Here is a 12,125-nt window from a genome sequence, read left to right as displayed (position 1 = left end):
GCAAACACTTGCAAAGACGCGACACGACGTCTATTTTCTTGCCCACGGCTTGCATACATCGGGCCGTCCACGACCATACTATATGATGGCGGGAGACGGAGGTAATTTGCCATCTCAAAACGAACTTTGGATAAATGTGGAAGAGATACGGGTTACTACAGCACCAATGCATTGCCCCAAGAGAGCTGGTCGCATCTAGATGAAATGGAATGGTGTCAAAAGGGAACATACCAATTCAAAATCACGCATGCAATGTCTGGCATTGCAAAATAAATTATTTGAAAAAAATTAAAAACATCAGAGAATGCCTCAAAATACGTTCGTTTCGGAAAAAAAATATTGAAAGCCAACGGCACCCGGTGTTCCCAGGCGGTCACCCATCCAAGTACTATCCGGGCCCGATGCTGCTTAACTTCGGTGATCGGACGAGAACCGGTGTATTCAGCGTGGTATTTTTTTTTTTTTTTTTATTGCATGTATTTCCATTCACAGACATAGTTATTTAACACCATGTGCACCATCTTAAGCGTGCATAAGACCACAGATTGAACATTTTCACAATTGAACAATTCTAAACAAAGGATGATATAAGTATGAACCACTTATGAACTATAAGCATTCGGAAAGTGTTCACCGTCACATAACTTAGGGAACATTTTCCTTACTTGAATTAACAATACAAGATCCTTTATAGGGAACAAAATGATTACAATGAAATCAAGCCAATTATAAATAGTCAAATTTTTTTTAAACATCCCCTTTGCGTCTTTTTTTCACAGTTAAACATTAATGATACATTGTTTACATTATTATCTGCTCTTATTTATTGAACGTATTCCCTTTATTCACATACTTGTTATCGGTAATATATTTCCTTGCATACATGACAGTTTACATTGAGTCCAAGACCAATTTTCTTTAAACTTGTTATTCTTTCATGACTTCTTTTTTTACCATTTGTTCTACTTTCTTCCAATATGGCTGTAATCGGCCCGGTAGGTTTTTGCTCTCTTTTTTCACTTGTTCCCACCAACTTTCTATATCTATTTTAACCCACTTGTGTACCGTAAGAAGGTGCTGTCCAATCAGCCAGCACATTGTTTCCATTTTCACGCGGGGAAAGATGTTGAAATCCAGAATCATCATATTCCTATTTCCTATCTCCTTTTCTCCAAAGGTGTTTAATTCTCTAAATGTTCTTTTTATTAGGCACCACCTCCTCCTTGAGATGGTGCATTCGAACACCCTGTGGTCTTGTGTGTCGGCTTTGTCACAGTATTCGCATTCGTTCCTGCTTGTTAGATACATGTTTTGTTTCACTTGCTGGGTGGTCACTATATAGTTTGCGAATAGGAATAGGACGCTCTTTGTCCTTAGGGTCATGGCTATTTCGTTGATGTTCTTCCACACTCTCTTCCAATTTACCGATAGGATGTGCTTTTCGATGTTGATTCGGTGGTTGTCGTCGCTTCTGAGTTGTCGGTAAAGGCACTTGGTGGTGGCTGTCACTCCTCTCGGCATCTTTTCTACTAAGTCCTTAACTTTCCTGATAGTTTTCATCAGCAGTCTATCCTGCCCTGGTGCACCCCATGCCGCCTTTAGCAGATCTTTTGAATGTTGACAGTCGTCGGATAGGATGTTTATTACTGTCTTTGCATAGAGTGCCAGGGCTTTGTCCCGCACGTCGATCAGCCCTAGGCCCCCCTTCCCCTTGGGTAGACAGGCCTGGCTCTTTGCTACTCTTAGCAAATGCCCTCCCCAAAGGTATTGCGTTGCTATTTTCGTCAATAGAGCCCCATGTTTTTCTGGCAACGGGAAAATCAGTGCGGCGTACCATGCCTTGGATAATAACAATGCGTTTATCGCAAGGACTTTCTGATGTATGTTTAGGTCCCTGTCTCTCAATTGCGCTAATGTTCCTTTTATCATTCTCGTTGCCTTTTCCCATACTGCGTTTGTCGTCTCCGTGGAAGTCCTACTCCATGGAATGCCCAGAATGTCCATCGAGGTCACCTCTTTCCATTCACTGGTCGCGGTGAAGTCGGCGTCTTTTATTGTCAAGGCCTTTGTCTTTTCCATGTTTACTTTTTGCCCGCTTTCCTCCTCATATTCCTTTAATGATTTCCCTATTACATGAATTTCCGCTTGATCTTGGGCGAAGATCGTTACGTCGTCCGCATAAGCCACCGCGGACACTTTACCGTTCCCCGCCGGGATTCCTTTAATGTTTCTGCGAAGACTATGTAGCAGGGGCTCCAGTGATATAGAGAACAGAAGCATCGAAAGCGGACAGCCTTGTCTGATTGATCTTCTCACGGGGAACGACTTTGTTTCGGCCCCCGCGCTCAATTTTACTTTCGACGTGATGTTGTTCGTGAACATTTTTATTGTATTCAAAAACTTTTCGGGGAATCCCATCCTCTTTAATGTGTTCAATACGTGGTTTATGTTCACCCTGTCGAAAGCCTTCTCAATATCTACCGCTACCAGTTTAAGGCCCGCGCCCTGCCTGCTCTCGTGGCTCGCGATTGCGTCTCTGATCGTTGTCAGCGCCGTTACAATGTTCCTCCCCTTTCCTACTATGTGTTGGTCTGGCCCGATTATCTTTTCCACGGCTTCGTTGAGTCTGGTTTTAACGATTTTAGCTACTACCTTGTAATCGGCGTTGAGGAGGGTGATGGGTCTGTAGTCATTTAGGCTCCTTGGCTCTTTTCTTTTCGGCACTAGGACAATTTTCCCCTCTCTTTGGGTCGTGGTGAGGGTGCCATTTTGGAGGATGTTCTCTATCGCTGGAATGATTAAATCCTTCAGCTCTTCCCAGAATTCTACGTAGAATTCAAAAGGGATACCGTCGGTACCCGGGGACCTCCCCTTGGGGAGCCATCTCATAGCATCCTCGCACTCCTCCCTTGTGATTCTTTCCGCCATCCTCTCTGCCACCTCCACTGGCAGTTGGGGGAGTGGCGTGAGATTTTCTGTCTCTTCCTTGAGTGATGTGTCCTCCCCAGAAAGGAGAGTCTCAAAATGGTGGCATACATGCTCTATGATTTCTCTCTCTTCTTTTAACCTCGTTCCGTTCTCGTTCAAAATGCCGTTTTTGAGTAAGTTGTTGGCGCAATCCTTTAACCTCCTCCCCAGATAATACACCGAGGCATGTTCTTCTGGCAAACATATTTTGCTTCTGTGCCATGTTGATATTTTCGCCCTTTCCTCTTCCATTCCGAAGATTTTCCTTTTTAGTTCTTTTATCTCCCCCCAGTTGCTCCGTTCCCTTTCTCTCGTCTTTAGGCTCTCCTCGAGCGCTTCTCTGTAAAAAGCCATGGTTTCCCTGATTTCTTCGGCTCTCTCCCTGTGCAGTTGTGCGAAAAGGTTTCTTATTTTTACTTTGGAGTTTTCCCACCTTTCGCTTGGATCCAATCCTCTCCAGCTTTCCTCCCATCGCTGGATGTTTTCTTTCAGTATGGCTCTGGTGTCTTTCTCATATAGCAGCTCGACGTTCATCCTCCACTCCTTTTTCCTTGGCTGATGCCTCGTCCTGCTTTGGGATCCATCGACCGATATAATAACTGCGCAGTGGTCGGAGCATGCCACTGGAAGAACCGCATAGGAGGATATATGGGTTTTCAAGTCGTAGGATGCGTAAAAGCGGTCCTGCCTTGTTGCCCATTTGTCGCCGTAGATGGTGTACGGAAGGTTATCTTTTGTGCTTGTTAATCTGTTTGCGTCAGTGGCTCTGAGGTTTTTAACTATCGATTTTAGGGGACCACACAGTGGGTATTTTGCTCCTCCTCCATCGTTGTTTTGGCTATCTTTCTCGTCTATGATTGCGTTAAAATCACCCCCTAACAGTGCCATTCCTTGGAAGTCGCTCAGCAGGGGCAGGAGGTCCCGCGAGTAAAATTCCCTCCTCTCCTGAAGTTTCCTGGTGCCGGCCGGGCCGTACACATTTATTATCCTTATCCCAAGGATCGTCATGGCCATCGCCCTCCCGGATGGTAGCATTGTCATTTTTTCTCCGGTGATGTTTCTTTTTAACATGATCGCAGTGCCTCTTTCCCGCTCTTGGTTGTTTATATAGATCTCCGCCGGGCCCGTTTCCCAATGTACACTCACCATGACCTCTTGCAATAGTAGGATGTCCAGGTCTTCTCTTTTAAATAGGTCGAATACTTTTTCTATTCTGTTTTTACTTGTAACCCCACATACATTAAGCGTGCCTATTCTCAATTTTGGGTTCAATGTGTAATTCATTGGGATTCCGGATTCGGGGTTCCCATTTGCTTCCCCTTATCATTCCCTGTATTTTTTGCATCCCTTTTCCATTTGGCTTCCTTCATATATGCGTACCTCACCGCTATCTCCTGGAGTCCGACGCTTAGGCTGTTCTTTCCTTTGTCCTTCTTCTTCGTCTTCTGTCTCTGCTCGGTCGTTTCCGCCTTGCCCCCTCTCCCGGATCTCCTCGGGGCCTCGTCCTGGTCCCCGGTGTCGCTGCTCCCGTTGTCCTTGGCGTCGGAGTCCTCGCTCTCGTCCCCGCCGAGCCCAAACTTCCTCCCGCTGTCAACCTCGCCACCACCGCGCTTCCGACGTCCCTCCACCTCCCTCCAGGGGTGACCGCTGGTCGACGCGTTGTCCTCCGGGTCTTCTTCCCTCCTCCGCTCCTCAGCCTCTTCCTCATGCTGTTTGCCCTCCCCTTCGCGTAACGTCACAGATAACCCTTTCCCGAGACCCTTGTCGCTAAAAGGGGTTACCATGTCTAGATTTCTTCCTATTTGCTTCTCTTGCGCCATGACCAATTTCTTGTCTTCCCCCGCAAGCCGTCGATCACCGCCCTCGATTGAATCGGGTTCTCCGGTTTCTTTTGATTCTTCTTCTACTGCTACGGCCATTTTGATTCCTCCCCCATTATTCCCCTCTTGAATCTTACTCTGATCTGCACAGGGATCACACCTTTCCTCCCTCGTGATGGTTGATCTCTCCGTTTCCTTTCCACGGGCTACGTCTATCGATATCCTTTTCCCCCGCCCTCTCGTGTTCGACCCTTTCCTCCTCTTTCTCCCGTTTCCCGCTCCCTCGGCAATAGCGTCGTTTCCGGCGACGTCTTCCTCGCTCGACGTTCCTGGGTGGTAGGTTGGTCCTTCCTTCTCCCTGCGTTTCTCTACCCTCATCCTTGGGTTGACCTCCTCCTCCTGCTCCAAGGGAATCTCCTCCACTCCTCGGTCCTCTTCCATTCTCGTCGGCAGCACCGCCTCCTCTTCTGCCGCTTGCTTTTTCCCCCTCAGTGCGTCGGCGTACGCCGTGATTGTGGTTGGCATTGTGCAATTCAATCGCAGATGGTTTGTGCTTCCGCATCTCGAGCACGTTTGCTGTTGTCCCTCGTAGTGTATGACCGCCCTGTGACCAGCTATCGGGATATATGACGGAATCGGGGACTTTAAATACATTTTCACATTCCGCGTTCCAGTGCTGATCGGGTATAGCCCAGGGCCTATCCATTTGTTTACCGCGTATGATACCACTCTTCCATATTTGCCTAATTCCGTCTCCACCTCGAATTTTGGGATTTCTGGGGGGAGCCCCACCACCTTAACAAAGCTTGCCCTGCTAGACGCTGACTCCAACGTCGCCGTTCCACGCTTTTCGGCTACTGATGGGAAGTCAACTGGCCCCCCTTTCGACCTCAAAAGATTTTCAACTAATTCTTCGTTTATAAGTTTCACATAAATGGATTTTCTTGTAATTCCAAATTGTATGGCCACTAAATCTTCCAACTTAAGCCCGAGCTCGACACCGATGAACCGATGGACCTCTAGGGCGGTAGCACTTTCTTTTAAGTCATTTAGACTTATTATTAGAGTTGCCTTCCTATCGTAAGGCATTTCGAATTGGCTGACTTTATAACACACGTCAAGCCCTAATAAGGGCTGGCCGTTTGCAATTTCCACCACTCTCGAGTCAACTATTTTAGCAATATCAAGCCCGCAAACACTTGCAACGACGCGACACGACGTCTATTTTCTTGCCCACGGCTTGCATACATCGGGCCGTCCACGACCATACTATATGATGGCGGGAGACGGAGGTAATTTGCCATCTCAAAACGAACTTTGGATAAATGTGGAAGAGATACGGGTTACTACAGCACCAATGCATTGCCCCAAGAGAGCTGGTCGCATCTAGATGAAATGGAATGGTGTCAAAAGGGAACATACCAATTCAAAATCACGCATGCAATGTCTGGCATTGCAAAATAAATTATTTGAAAAAAATTAAAAACATCAGAGAATGCCTCAAAATACGTTCGTTTCGGAAAAAAAATATTGAGAGCCGACGGCACCCGGTGTTCCCAGGCGGTCACCCATCCAAGTACTATCCGGGCCCGATGCTGCTTAACTTCGGTGATCGGACGAGAACCGGTGTATTCAGCGTGGTATGGCCGTTGGCAATTTCCACCACTCTCGAGTCAACTATTTTAGCAATATCAAGCCCGCAAACACTTGCAACGACGCGACACGACGTCTATTTTCTTGCCCACGGCTTGCATACATCGGGCCGTCCACGACCATACTATATGATGGCGGGAGACGGAGGTAATTTGCCATCTCAAAACGAACTTTGGATAAATGTGGAAGAGATACGGGTTACTACAGCACCAATGCATTGCCCCAAGAGAGCTGGTCGCATCTAGATGAAATGGAATGGTGTCAAAAGGGAACATACCAATTCAAAATCACGCATGCAATGTCTGGCATTGCAAAATAAATTATTTGAAAAAAATTAAAAACATCAGAGAATGCCTCAAAATACGTTCGTTTCGGAAAAAAAATATTGAGAGCCGACGGCACCCGGTGTTCCCAGGCGGTCACCCATCCAAGTACTATCCGGGCCCGATGCTGCTTAACTTCGGTGATCGGACGAGAACCGGTGTATTCAGCGTGGTATGGCCGTTGGCAATTTCCACCACTCTCGAGTCAACTATTTTAGCAATATCAAGCCCGCAAACACTTGCAACGACGCGACACGACGTCTATTTTCTTGCCCACGGCTTGCATACATCGGGCCGTCCACGACCATACTATATGATGGCGGGAGACGGAGGTAATTTGCCATCTCAAAACGAACTTTGGATAAATGTGGAAGAGATACGGGTTACTACAGCACCAATGCATTGCCCCAAGAGAGCTGGTCGCATCTAGATGAAATGGAATGGTGTCAAAAGGGAACATACCAATTCAAAATCACGCATGCAATGTCTGGCATTGCAAAATAAATTATTTGAAAAAAATTAAAAACATCAGAGAATGCCTCAAAATACGTTCGTTTCGGAAAAAAAATATTGAGAGCCGACGGCACCCGGTGTTCCCAGGCGGTCACCCATCCAAGTACTATCCGGGCCCGATGCTGCTTAACTTCGGTGATCGGACGAGAACCGGTGTATTCAGCGTGGTATGGCCGTTGGCAATTTCCACCACTCTCGAGTCAACTATTTTAGCAATATCAAGCCCGCAAACACTTGCAACGACGCGACACGACGTCTATTTTCTTGCCCACGGCTTGCATACATCGGGCCGTCCACGACCATACTATATGATGGCGGGAGACGGAGGTAATTTGCCATCTCAAAACGAACTTTGGATAAATGTGGAAGAGATACGGGTTACTACAGCACCAATGCATTGCCCCAAGAGAGCTGGTCGCATCTAGATGAAATGGAATGGTGTCAAAAGGGAACATACCAATTCAAAATCACGCATGCAATGTCTGGCATTGCAAAATAAATTATTTGAAAAAAATTAAAAACATCAGAGAATGCCTCAAAATACGTTCGTTTCGGAAAAAAAATATTGAAAGCCAACGGCACCCGGTGTTCCCAGGCGGTCACCCATCCAAGTACTATCCGGGCCCGATGCTGCTTAACTTCGGTGATCGGACGAGAACCGGTGAATTCAGCGTGGTATGGCCGTTGGCAATTTCCACCACTCTCGAGTCAACTATTTTAGCAATATCAAGCCCGCAAACACTTGCAACGACGCGACACGACGTCTATTTTCTTGCCCACGGCTTGCATACATCGGGCCGTCCACGACCATACTATATGATGGCGGGAGACGGAGGTAATTTGCCATCTCAAAACGAACTTTGGATAAATGTGGAAGAGATACGGGTTACTACAGCACCAATGCATTGCCCCAAGAGAGCTGGTCGCATCTAGATGAAATGGAATGGTGTCAAAAGGGAACATACCAATTCAAAATCACGCATGCAATGTCTGGCATTGCAAAATAAATTATTTGAAAAAAATTAAAAACATCAGAGAATGCCTCAAAATACGTTCGTTTCGGAAAAAAAATATTGAAAGCCAACGGCACCCGGTGTTCCCAGGCGGTCACCCATCCAAGTACTATCCGGGCCCGAGGCTGCTTAACTTCGGTGATCGGACGAGAACCGGTGTATTCAGCGTGGTATGGCCGTTGGCAATTTCCACCACTCTCGAGTCAACTATTTTAGCAATATCAAGCCCGCAAACACTTGCAACGACGCGACACGACGTCTATTTTCTTGCCCACGGCTTGCATACATCGGGCCGTCCACGACCATACTATATGATGGCGTGAGACGGAGGTAATTTCCCATCTCAAAACGAACTTTGGATAAATGTGGAAGAGATACGGGTTACTACAGCACCAATGCATTGCCCCAAGAGAGCTGGTCGCATCTAGATGAAATGGAATGGTGTCAAAAGGGAACATACCAATTCAAAATCACGCATGCAATGTCTGGCATTGCAAAATAAATTATTTGAAAAAAATTAAAAACATCAGAGAATGCCTCAAAATACGTTCGTTTCGGAAAAAAAATATTGAAAGCCAACGGCACCCGGTGTTCCCAGGCGGTCACCCATCCAAGTACTATCCGGGCCCGATGCTGCTTAACTTCGGTGATCGGACGAGAACCGGTGTATTCAGCGTGGTATGGCCGTTGGCAATTTCCACCACTCTCGAGTCAACTATTTTAGCAATATCAAGCCCGCAAACACTTGCAACGACGCGACACGACGTCTATTTTCTTGCCCACGGCTTGCATACATCGGGCCGTCCACGACCATACTATATGATGGCGGGAGACGGAGGTAATTTGCCATCTCAAAACGAACTTTGGATAAATGTGGAAGAGATACGGGTTACTACAGCACCAATGCATTGCCCCAAGAGAGCTGGTCGCATCTAGATGAAATGGAATGGTGTCAAAAGGGAACATACCAATTCAAAATCACGCATGCAATGTCTGGCATTGCAAAATAAATTATTTGAAAAAAATTAAAAACATCAGAGAATGCCTCAAAATACGTTCGTTTCGGAAAAAAAATATTGAAAGCCAACGGCACCCGGTGTTCCCAGGCGGTCACCCATCCAAGTACTATCCGGGCCCGATGCTGCTTAACTTCGTTGATCGGACGAGAACCGGTGTATTCAGCGTGGTATGGCCGTTGGCAATTTCCACCACTCTCGAGTCAACTATTTTAGCAATATCAAGCCCGCAAACACTTGCAACGACGCGACACGACGTCTATTTTCTTGCCCACGGCTTGCATACATCGGGCCGTCCACGACCATACTATATGATGGCGGGAGACGGAGGTAATTTGCCATCTCAAAACGAACTTTGGATAAATGTGGAAGAGATACGGGTTACTACAGCACCAATGCATTGCCCCAAGAGAGCTGGTCGCATCTAGATGAAATGGAATGGTGTCAAAAGGGAACATACCAATTCAAAATCACGCATGCAATGTCTGGCATTGCAAAATAAATTATTTGAAAAAAATTAAAAACATCAGAGAATGCCTCAAAATACGTTCGTTTCGGAAAAAAAATATTGAAAGCCAACGGCACCCGGTGTTCCCAGGCGGTCACCCATCCAAGTACTATCCGGGCCCGATGCTGCTTAACTTCGGTGATCGGACGAGAACCGGTGTATTCAGCGTGGTATGGCCGTTGGCAATTTCCACCACTCTCGAGTCAACTATTTTAGCAATATCAAGCCCGCAAACACTTGCAACGACGCGACACGACGTCTATTTTCTTGCCCACGGCTTGCATACATCGGGCCGTCCACGACCATACTATATGATGGCGGGAGACGGAGGTAATTTGCCATCTCAAAACGAACTTTGGATAAATGTGGAAGAGATACGGGTTACTACAGCACCAATGCATTGCCCCAAGAGAGCTGGTCGCATCTAGATGAAATGGAATGGTGTCAAAAGGGAACATACCAATTCAAAATCACGCATGCAATGTCTGGCATTGCAAAATAAATTATTTGAAAAAAATTAAAAACATCAGAGAATGCCTCAAAATACGTTCGTTTCGGAAAAAAAATATTGAAAGCCAACGGCACCCGGTGTTCCCAGGCGGTCACCCATCCAAGTACTATCCGGGCCCGAGGCTGCTTAACTTCGGTGATCGGACGAGAACCGGTGTATTCAGCGTGGTATGGCCGTTGGCAATTTCCACCACTCTCGAGTCAACTATTTTAGCAATATCAAGCCCGCAAACACTTGCAACGACGCGACACGACGTCTATTTTCTTGCCCACGGCTTGCATACATCGGGCCGTCCACGACCATACTATATGATGGCGGGAGACGGAGGTAATTTGCCATCTCAAAACGAACTTTGGATAAATGTGGAAGAGATACGGGTTACTACAGCACCAATGCATTGCCCCAAGAGAGCTGGTCGCATCTAGATGAAATGGAATGGTGTCAAAAGGGAACATACCAATTCAAAATCACGCATGCAATGTCTGGCATTGCAAAATAAATTATTGGAAAAAAATTAAAAACATCAGAGAATGCCTCAAAATACGTTCGTTTCGGAAAAAAAATATTGAAAGCCAACGGCACCCGGTGTTCCCAGGCGGTCACCCATCCAAGTACTATCCGGGCCCGATGCTGCTTAACTTCGGTGATCGGACGAGAACCGGTGTATTCAGCGTGGTATGGCCGTTGGCAATTTCCCCCACTCTCGAGTCAACTATTTTAGCAATATCAAGCCCGCAAACACTTGCAACGACGCGACACGACGTCTATTTTCTTGCCCACGGCTTGCATACATCGGGCCGTCCACGACCATACTATATGATGGCGGGAGACGGAGGTAATTTGCCATCTCAAAACGAACTTTGGATAAATGTGGAAGAGATACGGGTTACTACAGCACCAATGCATTGCCCCAAGAGAGCTGGTCGCATCTAGATGAAATGGAATGGTGTCAAAAGGGAACATACCAATTCAAAATCACGCATGCAATGTCTGGCATTGCAAAATAAATTATTTGAAAAAAATTAAAAACATCAGAGAATGCCTCAAAATACGTTCGTTTCGGAAAAAAAATATTGAAAGCCAACGGCACCCGGTGTTCCCAGGCGGTCACCCATCCAAGTACTATCCGGGCCCGAGGCTGCTTAACTTCGGTGATCGGACGAGAACCGGTGTATTCAGCGTGGTATGGCCGTTGGCAATTTCCACCACTCTCGAGTCAACTATTTTAGCAATATCAAGCCCGCAAACACTTGCAACGACGCGACACGACGTCTATTTTCTTGCCCACGGCTTGCATACATCGGGCCGTCCACGACCATACTATATGATGGCGGGAGACGGAGGTAATTTGCCATCTCAAAACGAACTTTGGATAAATGTGGAAGAGATACGGGTTACTACAGCACCAATGCATTGCCCCAAGAGAGCTGGTCGCATCTAGATGAAATGGAATGGTGTCAAAAGGGAACATACCAATTCAAAATCACGCATGCAATGTCTGGCATTGCAAAATAAATTATTGGAAAAAAATTAAAAACATCAGAGAATGCCTCAAAATACGTTCGTTTCGGAAAAAAAATATTGAAAGCCAACGGCACCCGGTGTTCCCAGGCGGTCACCCATCCAAGTACTATCCGGGCCCGATGCTGCTTAACTTCGGTGATCGGACGAGAACCGGTGTATTCAGCGTGGTATGGCCGTTGGCAATTTCCCCCACTCTCGAGTCAACTATTTTAGCAATATCAAGCCCGCAAACACTTGCAACGACGCGACACGACGTCTATTTTCTTGCCCACGGCTT

General features: G+C 46.6%; 12 non-coding genes and 1 pseudogene across 12 annotated transcripts; all 13 read right to left on the bottom strand.

The window, feature by feature from the left end:
- Positions 1-354: 354 nt before the first annotated feature.
- On the bottom strand, positions 355-453 carry LOC139688726 (5S ribosomal RNA; annotated as a pseudogene).
- A 5,869-nt stretch (positions 454-6,322) lies between these two features.
- Positions 6,323-6,441, bottom strand: LOC139689217 (5S ribosomal RNA). Its single transcript, XR_011701272.1, has one exon. It is a non-coding gene; the product is annotated as a 5S ribosomal RNA (ribosomal RNA).
- A 389-nt stretch (positions 6,442-6,830) lies between these two features.
- Positions 6,831-6,949, bottom strand: LOC139689216 (5S ribosomal RNA). The gene has a single exon (XR_011701271.1). It is a non-coding gene; the product is annotated as a 5S ribosomal RNA (ribosomal RNA).
- Positions 6,950-7,338: 389 nt separating this feature from the next.
- LOC139689215 (5S ribosomal RNA) lies at positions 7,339-7,457 on the bottom strand. The gene has a single exon (XR_011701270.1). It is a non-coding gene; the product is annotated as a 5S ribosomal RNA (ribosomal RNA).
- A 389-nt stretch (positions 7,458-7,846) lies between these two features.
- LOC139689149 (5S ribosomal RNA) lies at positions 7,847-7,965 on the bottom strand. Its single transcript, XR_011701206.1, has one exon. It is a non-coding gene; the product is annotated as a 5S ribosomal RNA (ribosomal RNA).
- Positions 7,966-8,354: 389 nt separating this feature from the next.
- On the bottom strand, positions 8,355-8,473 carry LOC139689129 (5S ribosomal RNA). Its single transcript, XR_011701187.1, has one exon. It is a non-coding gene; the product is annotated as a 5S ribosomal RNA (ribosomal RNA).
- Positions 8,474-8,862: 389 nt separating this feature from the next.
- On the bottom strand, positions 8,863-8,981 carry LOC139688943 (5S ribosomal RNA). Its single transcript, XR_011701010.1, has one exon. It is a non-coding gene; the product is annotated as a 5S ribosomal RNA (ribosomal RNA).
- A 389-nt stretch (positions 8,982-9,370) lies between these two features.
- LOC139688686 (5S ribosomal RNA) lies at positions 9,371-9,489 on the bottom strand. Its single transcript, XR_011700784.1, has one exon. It is a non-coding gene; the product is annotated as a 5S ribosomal RNA (ribosomal RNA).
- Positions 9,490-9,878: 389 nt separating this feature from the next.
- LOC139688942 (5S ribosomal RNA) lies at positions 9,879-9,997 on the bottom strand. Its single transcript, XR_011701009.1, has one exon. It is a non-coding gene; the product is annotated as a 5S ribosomal RNA (ribosomal RNA).
- A 389-nt stretch (positions 9,998-10,386) lies between these two features.
- On the bottom strand, positions 10,387-10,505 carry LOC139689128 (5S ribosomal RNA). Its single transcript, XR_011701186.1, has one exon. It is a non-coding gene; the product is annotated as a 5S ribosomal RNA (ribosomal RNA).
- A 389-nt stretch (positions 10,506-10,894) lies between these two features.
- Positions 10,895-11,013, bottom strand: LOC139688941 (5S ribosomal RNA). Its single transcript, XR_011701008.1, has one exon. It is a non-coding gene; the product is annotated as a 5S ribosomal RNA (ribosomal RNA).
- Positions 11,014-11,402: 389 nt separating this feature from the next.
- Positions 11,403-11,521, bottom strand: LOC139689126 (5S ribosomal RNA). Its single transcript, XR_011701184.1, has one exon. It is a non-coding gene; the product is annotated as a 5S ribosomal RNA (ribosomal RNA).
- Positions 11,522-11,910: 389 nt separating this feature from the next.
- Positions 11,911-12,029, bottom strand: LOC139688939 (5S ribosomal RNA). Its single transcript, XR_011701006.1, has one exon. It is a non-coding gene; the product is annotated as a 5S ribosomal RNA (ribosomal RNA).
- Positions 12,030-12,125: the final 96 nt, after the last annotated feature.

This window comes from Hetaerina americana, unplaced genomic scaffold (assembly GCF_022747635.1).
Source record: "Hetaerina americana unplaced genomic scaffold, ioHetAmer1.1.p SCAF_216, whole genome shotgun sequence".
NCBI lineage: Eukaryota > Metazoa > Arthropoda > Insecta > Odonata > Calopterygidae > Hetaerina > Hetaerina americana.
This window is presented reverse-complemented; position numbering and strand designations above follow the sequence as displayed.